The following is a 13,107-nucleotide window of genomic DNA, read 5'->3' as shown; positions in this document are numbered from 1 at the left end:
GGAGAAGTGGAGGAGCTGGGAATTTGTTCTGATTACACCAGGAAGCCCTTGAGGCGTTTAGAGAAGATTTTTTAAAAAGTCATTCTGGTTTCCTGTGGAGAAGCACTGGCGGGGAGCCGAGCAGCACTGGTGAGACCCCGAGGCGGAGGAGGCCTGACCGCCCGAGGGAAGCTAGGCGGCGATAACTGTGTGGGAGGAGTAACAGTGGTCTCCCGCCCGGGGTTCCCTCTGGGGAGAGAGGTGCGGTGGGGCTGAGACCTCGCAGGGCTCCGGATACCGTTTGTGTGGCGACTTTTGTAACTAAAGTGGCACCGGTGGAAAAAATGTGTGTGTGTTTTTTAAATGTGACTATATAAAAATGACAAACAAGCCTTCAATGTTTTTAACTGACAAGTTTGAGAGGACTATTGGTGTCCAACATCTCAAGATCCACAGGATCAATGAACCTATTAAGGACTTTTAAGTCAGTAAGAAAAACATTAATAAAGCAGTGGAATAAAGGAACAAATGGCATGTTTAAAATTTGTATGAGAAACATAAATGGACCCCCCAAAACCGTTTAAAATTGTGAATCAAAGTAATGCAAATTCAATAATGAGTTTATCTTAGCTCATACATGGACAATGAATAAAAGCTTTCTGCTACAGCAGGGGTGTGAGGTGGCACAAAACACTCGTCAGCTGCTGCTGGGGTGTAATGAGCAGAAACCCTTTCTGAAGGGCAACCTGGCAGTCTGGCTAAGGGCTTTAGAAATGCTCATTTTATTTTATTATCTGACAATTCTTCTTCCAGGAATCTCTCCCAGAACACCCATGATGTGAACAAAGATTTATGGATGAGGATAATAACCATATTGAGTAGCACAAACTTAGAAAAAAACTTGTAGCCACCTATAGAAGATTGCTTAATACATTGTGATAAATTTATGTTTTGATGAACAAAATGTGCACAGTAAATGTTAAGCAAAAAGAGTGCCCCTCCCCCAACAAAATAGACAACAAAACTGAATGCCCTCCCTCCAAAGGAGGCCAAGGCAGAGAGGTAGCATAGAAAAAACTATCGGAAGAAAACAGACCAGTGTGTTAACAGGGAGCTGATTTTGATTTTAATTCTCTGTCTATTTTTCATCAACTTTCACACTGAGCATTCACATTTTAATAACTTTTTTTAGTACCCAATACATTATTAAGAAGAAAAGTATTTGGAAGGGAAGAAGAAAAAACGAAAAGAAGACCCCTGGGGACCAAATGAGTAGAGCACTTTCATACTGGGGAGGAAATCTACTCCTTGTCTCACTGACCCATTGCCGAACCATGTTTGCTCCTGCAGCTCGCTGTGCTCTTTCTCGCTTCCAGTTTCCACCATCTAGCCTGTGGTTTTCTTCCTCTTCTTGTCCTGGCTAATTCCCACTGTCCTAGGTCTCAGGGAGTCAGTGCTTATTCACCCTTCCTCTCTGCCACCTCACTCAGCCTTCCTCAGACTCGCTGAAGTCCTCCAGGGGAGGTTTCCTGTGTGATTATTAGTCTTTGTGTTCCACGTGGGCAGTAAAGAGTGCTTGGCATACAGTAGGTACTCCACAAATATTTGTGGTTGACAGTACAGCCTATCTGTGTTTGAAGGAGGTGAGGAAGAAGCTGGTAGAGAGGGAGAAATGTTATATGTCAGGAAGACAAATAGGCATCATTTCTACTGCCAGCCCTGAAAGCTTTAGAGGGGCTACCTGGAGCCCTGTCTCAGGGCTACCTGAGCCCTCTGGTTCAATAGGAAATAATGCTGTGACTGATCAGCAGTGCTCGCCATGGGCATAAGAAGGGGTGGTTAAGTGGTTGCACAGACTTTTTTCTGTATTCCAGTGTGCATTGCTTCAACTCTTGTCTTGACACAAGGATGTTGTGTCCAGGACGTGACTGAGACTAGGTATGAGTTAACATACAGGTGATTTTTTTTTGTCTTTAGGAACTATCATCATATGGAAAGCATAAATGATCTTCATATCAGCATGGGTTACTAATGTGTTCTTTATCACGTGTGTATGTGAGTACGTATGTTCAATGGGATGGGAGAAGGTCAAGAAAGTTATTTCCTTGTCATCTTAACCTTCTTTCTCTTATACTTTCATTGCTTGATCTTTTGGGTGTTATCAGAATGGTAGCTAATTCTGGGTAAAAAATTCATTAACAAGCTTCTGGCCAGCAGTACGAGGTGGTGAGTAGAGATAATGAGGTAGGGGGAAGCTACAGTTGTTTTCCTTCTGCAGATACTTGCTGTCTCCTTTTAGGGGTGGAATCTGCAAATCTCCTACTCCCTGGACTAATTATTTCCTCTTGAGAACAGTAAGACCTTTTATCAAGATGGTCACATCCCTGTGTATCCTGACACACAAATGATGAATAATGGGGCTGATTAACCCAGTGACCTTCATGAATGATAAAAGGAGAATATAAAGATGTGAGCTTTTGCCTGCTCTGGGAATCAGATTCTCTCTGCACTTTTCAGAGGCATACTTTATAACATCTAGTGCTGTGCTTATTTCTTGTCTCTCTAATGCATTATGCTATCTTAAAATGTGGATTTTAAAACCCAGTCTATGGGTCCTTTGCCAGGATCTGCTCAGTGCACACCATTTAACAGTGTTCAGATTAACCTCTGGGCACCTGTGAGTCACCACAGTGTGCAGCTGCTACAGCCCCGAGGTTTGGAGAGCCCGACACCACTGACACTTCCACCTTTTACTCTGAGTAAGTACTCACATTGATCTTCCCCTGAATCAGTGCCAGCGAGGCAGGAAGGCTGGTTCTCTGTTTGGAAGTGGTCCAAGCATCAATTACAACCACTTTGGGGAAAAAAAAAATGCCAGAGAGTCACTGTCCTAGGCAGTCTTTCCAACCCCAGGCCTGATGTGTGATCAGTCAGGCTCACGTTGTTCCCTCATTTGACCTCATGAGCATGCATATACTGTGGTGAGTCTGCAGTACAAAGTAAAGCACCGTGGCAGGCAAAAGAATGGCTCTACCAAAGATGTCCATGTCCTAATTCCCAGAGCCTGAGACTGATAGGTCACACGATGTGTGGGCTGAATTGTGTTCCCCCTATAATTCAAATGTTGAAGCTTGTGGCCTTATGATATAATAAGAAATATATGCTTGGTACTTGTCCCTGGTTCCTGGCACAGAGCTCCTAAAGCTGCTGTAATTTCCTGAGTGATAGGGGTGACAGTAACATCTGTTGTTGTAATATTTGGTCTTAGTCCCCAGTTCCTGACACAAGAGCTTCTAAGACCTGTGGAATCCCCATAGTGATAAAAATGTCTTTTATCACTATGTCTTTTATACAAATGTCTTGTATGCTGATGAAGTGGATGGTGACTGAGGGCCCCTGACTGAGTGTCATGATAGAGGCTGGTCCATGGGAAGACCAAGACATGAACTTTCAGGTTTTATCCCTTTGACCTCAGGGGAGGAGAGAGGGGCTGGAGATTAAGTTAGCAATCAATCATGCCTACATGATGAAGCCTCCATTAAAATCCCTAAACTACAGGGTTCAGAGTGCTTCTGGGGCAGTATGTACATCCACGTATAGGATGCTTGGAGTGCCTTTACTCTATAGGAACAGAAGCTTCTGTGCTCAGGACCCTTCTGGACCTTACCCTCTGGATCTCTTCACCTGGTGTCCATTTGTGTTCTTTACCATATTCTTTATAATAAACTGATAAATTTAAGTAAAGAGTTTCCCTGAGTTCCGTAAGCCTTTATAACTAATTATTGAATTGGAGGAGGGGCACTGTGGGAACATTTGATTTATAGCTGGTTAGTCACAAGTACAGATGACAACCTGGGACTTATGACAGGTGTCAGAAATGGGAGCAGTCTTGTGGGACTCAGCCCTTAACCTATGTGATCAGAATTAAATTAAATTGTAGGACAGCTAGTTGGTATCTGGAAAGTGCAAGGATTGATTGCTGGTGAGGAAAACCCCCAACTTTTGGTGTGAGAAGTGTTGTAAGTGCAGAAACACTTTCCTCTAGTAAACCCTAATGTGACTGAATTTGGAGACAGGCATTGAAGGAAGTAATGAAGATTAAATGAGGTCATAAGGAGGAGTCCTAATCCCATAAGGCTGTTGTCCTTACAAGAAAAGGAAGTGATACCAGAGTTGTCTCTCTCTGCTCACTGGGAGGGAAGGCCACGTGAGGACCCAGCGGGAAGACAGCTGTTTGCAAACCAAGGAGAGAGGTATCACCAGACACTAACCCGGCTGGTAACTTGAGCTTGGACTTCCAGCCTTGAACGTCCAGAACTGTGAGAAAATGAATTTCTGTTGTTTAAGCCACCCAGACTGTAGTAGTTTGTTATGGCAGCTCTAGCAAACTAATACCCATGACAAAAGAGGATTAAATTTGCAGTTGGAATGAAGCCTGTTAACTGATTTTGAGATGGAGAGATTATTGTGGATTATCCAGACACTCTGCGTGTAACCTCAGGGGTCCTCAAACACCAGAGAGGGAGGCAAAAATAGAGAGTCGGAGTGAGATACTATAATCATTGTGCATTGGTTTAGAGAGATACAAGGGTGGCTGGCTTTGAAGTCGGAGGAAGGGATCCAGGAGCCAAGCAATGCAGGCAGCCTCTAGAAACTGGAAAAGGCAGAGAAATGCATTCTCTTCTAGAACCTCCAACAAGTAACACAGCCCTGCCAGCACTTTGACTTTAGCCCCAGTGAGGCCTGTGTCAAATGTTCAACCTACCGAACTATAAGATAATAAATTCCTGTTGTTTTAAGCCATGGAGTTCATGGTAATTTGTTATAATACCAAGAAAAGATCAATATAAGCATGTTAAGGCATAATATCTGTGTACTTTTAAAATTATATTTTGGATATACACATATATTTGGAATTCATTATCTCCTAAAAGAAAAACTGTAGAGCAGCATAAGATGACAAAACGTGTTCCGTCTATACCCCCAATAAGCGGCTGCTAGGAGAACACTAGGTAAATGAAACCAAAGAGTATCTAACTTCCACTTTATTTTGTTTGCTTGGCCCAAACTAAGACTCATAATAGGTCAAAATATTTAAGGACTCTGTATTTAAATGTAATTCACTATTTAAATGGAGCAAAATTTTAGGAGACATAATGCCTGCCTGAAAAGGAGTTTTTAAATAATAATTAATTCTCTCCTTTATCAATCATTACTTTTCAGTGTGCGTGTGTGTGAGAGAGAGATTTTTGGGGATTATTTGTGGTTTCAGGATGCCCAGCAATGAAGGTGGCTTCCCATTACTGTATTTTGAAGAATGGCTTCACCATTCTTTCTGGTTTTCTATTCTCTTTTGTCATTTTTATCAGTTGTCAAAGAAACCGACCCTTATATCTACGCTGATTCCCAAAAAGGCCAACTTTCTCAGTACTCACAGTTCCTATTGTTTGATCATCTCTTGGAAAATAAGAAAAGAAAGTACTTAGTCATGTAAACCCACATGCCCCTCTCAGTGGGAAGGTGGTAATTTTCTTCCCCCTGCCCCCCTGGTTTTGGCCCTCTGTTCCATTTTGATTTGTGTCAACTGCTTGCATTCACTCCTTCAGCACCTTCATTAATAGCTCAATCTCCCCTGCAGCTTTAGATCATGCTTCTTAGATTCCCCTTTTCACAGGACATACATTTTGAAGAATTTTGAAAGAAAATATCAGTATTTAAAATTGAGACTTAAAATGACTATGTGCTTGTAGGCAGATGTAAATATTGTAGTTCTGCTCTGTTGAACATTTTAAGCAGCACTAGAAATTTCAGCAGTGGTTAGAACTGGTTCACGCTGCAAACAGATTTAATAATGATATCCTGAAATGCCTCCACTCAGTACTCATATATAAAGGATAGCATAAAACAAAGATCCAATTGAGAATATGCCATCTCCTAATTTTTACATCTCACATTTCAATATTGAGACCAACTTTGGCTCAAGTAATTAAGATTTTCTTATGGTTTTGACTTGTTTAAATGGTGGTACATATATTTCCAAACATGACCTCATTGGAGAGTCAGTGTTTTGGCTAGCAATTAAACAAGGTTTATAGGCTTATTTAAAAATATTCATATTATAGCCAACTTAAAAAAGAAACACTTGTGCACAGAGCTGCAGGCTTATTCTCATTTGCCTGTCTTTTGTGACATCAGGTGTATAATTTCATTTCTATTTCATGAGCTATTTCTGCTCTTGGGCAAATGAGCATGTTGCTGAGACTTAATCATGCGAATGTTTAAGTTTTTATTTTCTGACATCAGCCATTCATGGAAACCACCTGGGTATCTGAAATTATATTTATAGCTTCACTCTATTATGGTTTTGCATATTCATCCACTAAATATTTATTGAGTGCCCTGTTCACCACTGTGTCTCAGTGTCCAGCATAGGAATAAAAGTTAACACTAACAGTTACCAATAATGAGGAACAATAATTATGCGTGAGGCACTGCTCCCTATAGCAACTCTATGGTCACTACTCATTGTCCCCATTTTACAGATGGGGAAGTTAAAGCACAGACAGAGGAAATGACTCACCCAAGGCCTCAGAGCTAGTAAGTGGCAGAGCTGGAATTTGTACCCAGGTTTCACACTCCAGATTCTATGCTTTTAACCACAATGTTTACAAATAGTTGATTGAGTAAGGCATGAGCAGTTCCAAAATTTCTCAAAACAGTGAAAACTAGACCAAAATATGAAACTTTCTGGACTGTTTATGAGTACCTCATATTTCTCATCTACTTCCTCCTATCAGAAACACAGCCAGCGTCACGGTACTACACTGATGTTGAAGGACTTCTGCACACAGTCCTGGAAACTGGGACAACTGAGTCATCCTAGCACCACCAACCTGCCACAGAGGGTGTCAGGAGGGGTTAATGAATGTTTGTAGTATGTTTAAGGCATGGGTGAAAAACTTGAAAGAAATATAAGTTCTTAAATAAAATAATTATTGTTCTCATAATGTTGTTTTTTTTGGAAACCTTTGTTATCGATGTCCTGTGTTCTTGGTCTAGCTCTGAGTTTGTGAGATAGGTTCAAGAGTGGATGTGATTGCTAAGAATATAGCATTGACCTCTATTTAAAATTTATACATGTGTAACACACAGTGCTGAGGCTTTTGATCAGGATCTTTGAAAGTATGACATGCATGCACTTCAAGTAAAAGATCATTCTAATTATTATATAATCATTCATCATACAAAGGACCTTTGTAAGTAACCAGAAAAATCCGTAATAAGCTTTGATTTATAATACTAATTTTAAGTTGACACATGATATTATTGAGATCCCATTGATTTTCAAAATAAGGACCATGCTTAATGTAAGCATGAGATTTTAAGTTTATGCCATTCCAAGGTGTGACTAGAGAGGAGGGGACAGAAAGCAGTATTTATTAAATGCTGTTTGTGTGCCAAGTTCTCTGTTTAGGGACTGTTCCTTCACTGCTGTATTTAATCCTCAAAACAGCCCTGGAAGGCAAGCATCTGTATTTTTAAATGGGAAAAACTTAAGGTTCAGAAAGTTTACATAACTCCACATCTGGTGAAAGCTAGAACTGAGATCCATTTCCTGGTCTGTCTTTTCTCACAGTTGTTGCTACAACTCCACTGAGCTAACTAACCATTCTGGAGGGCCGTGGAGACTTCCCAGAGGAAGCAGTGTTTGAGCTGAGCCTTGAAATCTAAGTAGGAGGACTCCAGGTGAATGAGGAGAGCAAGGACATTTCAGGCAATGAAAGGAGGTGTGAAAGAGCATGGTGTGCATAGAGAACTAAAAATAGCTGTTCTCCTGGTAAGAGTACAGCACCTGTTCCATGAGGCTGATAGGAGATCCAGTTGTAAAGGCAGAAGATCCCAAAGGCCAGTGTGGCAGGTGCTGGCACACACCTGTACAAACTGAAATGCCTTCTCTCTAAATTCCCACAGAGCTGAGGGAGGACGGCTAGGCTAACAAATTAATTTTTTCTGAGATGGTTTAACTTCCAGCCAACTTTTTAGCCCTGGTTCCTCATAGTCAACATTCCACAAATGTTACTGACATAGTCCACTCGGCCCAGAGGAGGGAAAGATGCCAGGCTGCTTGCTTCCTAGAGGCTGGCGGTGTCATTTCATGTGCATCTGAATCTATTTCCTTTAACCAAAGTTAGAGAAACAATGTGCTTTAACAGATTTGAATGTTTTTCACTCAAGCTCCATGAAAATAGAGACTGGAGATCTTTCTAGTGTATTATTGAATTGCTAGTGCCTCACACATAGCAGTTTCTTAAATAATTATTTTTAAGAAACAGACAAAGAGATAGGTTGATTTTGAAAACTTCTATAAAATTCCTGTAAAATGTTTTGGTCTTTTAATATATCTGCTTTATAAATTTTTCCCTATATACTAATATACTCAGAAATGCTTTCTCTTTTATAATTTTTAAATATGCTCTTCAAGGAACTGGGGCTAGGGGATATTCCAAGGAAGGTGCATATATCAGAAAAATCTTTCTGTTAGCTGAGAACTATCCCATGTAATTTTCAGACATGAACTTTTATTTAAATTTTAAAACTTTGTCTGCTATAAAGGGATGTCACCATGGCTGTAATGTTTTAGATTGGTATGATGCTTGCCTTTGTTTTCCTTCTATTTATTTTTAAGTGTTATACATATTTTACTTAGCAGTGATTTTATAGAAGTTTTTGCTAATGAGAAATGTAAAATGTGTTGGAGTTTTAAAGTTCCGTTTCAAATACTTGGGAAAAACATACTTGGAAATCCTTGTGTGTGTATGTTTAATTGCATGATTCAATGAATTTAGGAATAATTTAGCATATAGTACCACTTTTTATAAAATTACTAAAATTGAGAGCTTTAAAATGACCTTTATTGAAGTGATAAAGCTGTGCTAGAGAGCCTGGAAATTCTTGGATGGTAATTCTTCTTGCTATCTCTCCATAATTTTATGGCTTTTAAATATATCACCATTATACAGAGTCTTCCCAGCAGCGGGAATGACATTCATTTTATGTGTCTAGGGCAGGGAAGTAAGAATAACTGGATGATGTGGATGTGTGATGTGGTATGGAAGACTATATTACTATGAAATAGCTCCTAGCGTTTGTACCTAAGCATGGTATTGAATTCCTTTAGAGCGATGGAGGAATTTCAGAAGAAAATGATCAGAATAATAGGAAGACTACACATTTAATGAGACATAGTTAAAAGAACTAGAAATGTTTGATCTGGAGAGGCTAGGAGGATATAAAACTAGTTTCAAATATTTGGAGATCTGGTAAGTAGAAGAGATGTTAAGCTTTGTTTGTGTGGCCCACTGGGCCCTAAGTGGAAGCTACAAGGAGTCTTTTGCCTCAAAATAAAAACAGCAACAAAACCCAAGAAGATATCCGAAGACACAATAGGAATTCTTGTTCAAGATGGCAGTCAGCACATATATACATCTCCTTTCTGTTCCAAATTCCATAGAAATATCAAAAAAGAGAAACAGAAAATAATAAATTAATAACAGTACTGTGTGCAAGGGAAGGGGGTCAGGGAACTAAAGATACAGACAAATTTCTCGAGAGTAAAAAATACTTGGAATTGTATTAACAGATTAAATCCCATTCACAGGAGAAGGCTGCAGTAGGGCTGGAGCTATTTTTCCTGGCAGCAGACCCACAGAGAGGCTCAGAACTTGGAGTGTGAGAGGGAAGTTGGAAAGCAACCATCTGTGGAATAACTGTGAGTCATAACCCACATTCCCCTTCCCTGTGTCACATGCTCAGGCTGAAACCAGAGGACTGATCTTTACAATAATTGAGAATAGTCTGCATGAGAAGGAAGCCCATGTAGGAGTGATGCCTACTCTTAATAAAAATTTTCCTTATTTTGGCTGGGAAGTGGTAGAAGTGGGAGTGGGACATCCTACTTCTTCCTCTTTCCCTCAAAGTCTAAAGCAAAGCCTGCCAGTCAGAAGGCCCACCCAGGTGGACAGAAGGTGAGATCTAAGCAAAGTGAACTATCTGTATTAAGCAAGCTGGTCTGCTTCAGCTACAAATATGAATTGGTTGCCAAGGATTATAAAAATCTGAGAAAAAAATAAGAACAAAAATGTGGGTGGAAATATATAAACTGGCCCTGCAGGATAGATAATTCAGGGAATTTAATATAAATTTTAAAGTTTTCTATGTTGTTTCCTCATCAAAGAAAATGTCAAGAAAAAGCATTTATAAAGCAAAAATAGGTTGCTAAGGAAAGAACAATTAACACTGAAATGTGCTCTTAACTTGAAAAAATAATCACCAAGTTAAAAATGGAGGAAGTCTCTTTGATCATAGAGCAAAAAGCTAAAGGGGTAGAAAATAGGGATGGGGGATGCAATTAAAAGATTAGGCAACAGTCTGAAAGTCCTAACATCTAAAATGATATTTAGAATGAGAAAACAGGCAAAACAGATAAGAAGCGAAGAGAATTTCTGAATGTGAAGAAATAGGCCTTCAGATTCTAAGGGCTTAGAGGATGTAGAAGAGGATGAATAAACAAACTTACCCAAGACTTGTGTTATGTTGTGATATTTTAGACACTGCAAATAGAGGGAAGATTCTAAAACCTGTAAGAATAACAGGTCACTCAAAAAGAACTGAGAATCCATGTCATTAGATACATCATCAGCAACTCTAGATACTAGAACACAACAACAACAACAATGATGACACACATTCAGAAGCATGCTTGCAAAATGTTGAAGGAAAGGTGTTTTTGAACCTAACATTCTCTACCTAGCCAAGCTATCATTAATCAAGAGTGAGGCATTTTCAAATGTGTAAGAACTCAGACCATTTACCACCCACAGACCATTTTTGAAAGAATTACTCAAGCAAAACAAAAAAGAATCCAAGTCAGAGGAAGTCATAGCCTCCAAAGAACATTGGATCTAACCCAGGACTGTAGTAAAAAGTAATTCCAGGATGAGAACTTTGAGGCAGGCCTAGAAAGCCATCAGTCCAAATGAGAACTGGAAATCAAAGGCCCTGTGAAGAATCTCTTTTGGGAGAACATGGATTTCTTCTAACAAAAAGAATGATTAAGAAGCTGGAAGATCTTGTGACAAGGCAAAGTTTCTTAAGTCATTATGACATGGTGCTGTCCTAACTTTACAATTTTTTGCTACTTCCAATAGCAAAAGTTTATTGACGAGTTACATCTCCCTTATTGGCTCAGTGGTACTACTTGCCTCTGCTGTGAATAATATTTTGATATGAATATTATTGTGAATACTGTATTTTAGCTTGTAGTTTAAAAATAAACTTACAGACAGTATATCAAAAAGTAATTGTAGTTACAGAATAAATGTAAAAACAATAGCATGCTGGAATGGGGAATTGTAGAGAGAGGAAGAGAGGTGAAGGCAACCACCGTTCTGGTTTCTGTGAGAATGATTTAGTTTGAAGTATTTAAAATTTTATATAGATTAAATGATAGAGTATGTACCCTCTTGTCTGACTTCTTTCATAAGCATAAATATATTGAGATTCATCAATATTTATACTGTGCATCAATATTCCATTCCTTGTGTTAATAAACCACAATGAAGAAACTCACCTGTTGATGGAAATGAGTTGGTTTTCCCCCTAATTTTTGACAATTGTAGATAGAGTTATGTAAACATTTCTGTACAAGCCTTTGTATGGACATAGGGTTTCATTTCTCTTGGATAAGTATGTAGAAGTAGAATGGTTGAACCATATGACAGGCACATGTTTAAATTTTTAAGAAACTGACAAACTGTTTTTTCAAGGTATTCTACATTCCCACCAGTAGGGTATGAGAGTCCCAGCTCCTCCGCATCCTTGTCTTAGCATTCAGTCTTTTAAAAGACATTCTAATAGATGTGCCATGATTATTGGGGTTTTAATTTGCATTTCCCTGGTGACTATTGATATTGAGCGTCTTTTCACTTTTTATTTGTTGTCTGTAAATATTCATTGGAAAAGTGTTCAAATGTTTTGGATCTTTTAAAAATTGGTTATTTCCTTATTATTGAAATTTGAGAATTCTTTATATATGTATTTTGGCTACAAAGTCTTTCTCAAATATATGATTTGCAAGTATTTTCTCCTAGTCTGTGCTGTTCTTTGTATTCTCTTATAGTGTCTTCTGAAAAACAGGCATTTTGAATTTTGATGAAGCTCAATTTTTATCTTTTTTCCCTATATTATTCTTTCAGTGTTATGTTTACATATTTTTGCATAACCTATAGTTATTAAGACTGCTGTGTTTTGTAGTTTAGGTTTTACACTTAGGTCTATGATCAATTTTTAGTTAGTCCTTATGAATATGATAAGATGTATGGAAATAAATTAATTTTTTTGCATATGTGTATAATTGTTTCTGCACAATTAATTGAAAAGGCCATCTTTACTTCACTAAATTACCTGTCTGCTTTTATCAAATGTCAGTCATCCAAATATGTGGGGATCTTTTGAGGGACTCTTTTCTGTTCTATTGATCTATTTATCTTTGTTCTTGTGGGACACTATCTTAATTAGTCTTATAAAAAGTTTTGATGTATTAGTCTATTTGGGCTGCCATTACAAAATGCTATAGACTGGCTGGCTTGGATGACAGAAATTTGTTTTCTTACAGATCTGAAGACTGAAAGTTTGAGATCAAGGTGCCAGCACATTCAAGTTCTGGTGAAAGGTTTCTTCCTGGTTTGTACCCTCAGGATATCATCTAAATGTATTACCTCCCAAAGTCCTAACTCCAAATACCATTACATTGGAGGCTAAAGTTTCAACATAGGGATTTTTTGAGGGATACAATTCATGCCATCACTTGAAAACAGTAGTATTAGTCATTCAACTTTGTTTTCCTTTTTCAAATTTGCCTTTGCTATTATAGGTCTTTTGCATTTTCATGTAAATTTAGAACCAGTTTGTCAATTTCTACATAAACTCTCCCTGGAATTTTGGTTGGCATTGCCTTGAATCAGTAGATCAGTTCTGAAAGAAGTGACATCTTAAAAATATGGAGTCACTTCCGGTCAAGATGGCAGCACAGGTAAACACAGTTCACATCCTCGCACAACCACATCAAAA

General features: G+C 38.7%; 1 long non-coding RNA gene across 1 annotated transcript; it reads left to right on the top strand.

Moving 5' to 3' along the window:
- Positions 1-12,718, top strand: LOC123812872. The gene is made up of 3 exons (XR_006784633.1): positions 1-129; positions 9,638-9,748; positions 12,653-12,718. It is a non-coding gene; the product is annotated as an uncharacterized LOC123812872 (long non-coding RNA).
- Positions 12,719-13,107: the final 389 nt, after the last annotated feature.

The sequence above is a fragment of the Phyllostomus hastatus genome, unplaced genomic scaffold (assembly GCF_019186645.2).
Source record: "Phyllostomus hastatus isolate PE091 unplaced genomic scaffold, TTU_PhHast_1.1 phas_scaffold_93, whole genome shotgun sequence".
In the NCBI taxonomy this organism is placed as follows: domain Eukaryota; kingdom Metazoa; phylum Chordata; class Mammalia; order Chiroptera; family Phyllostomidae; genus Phyllostomus; species Phyllostomus hastatus.
The sequence above is the reverse complement of the archived record's forward strand: the minus strand, read 5'-3'. Positions and strand labels throughout refer to the sequence as shown.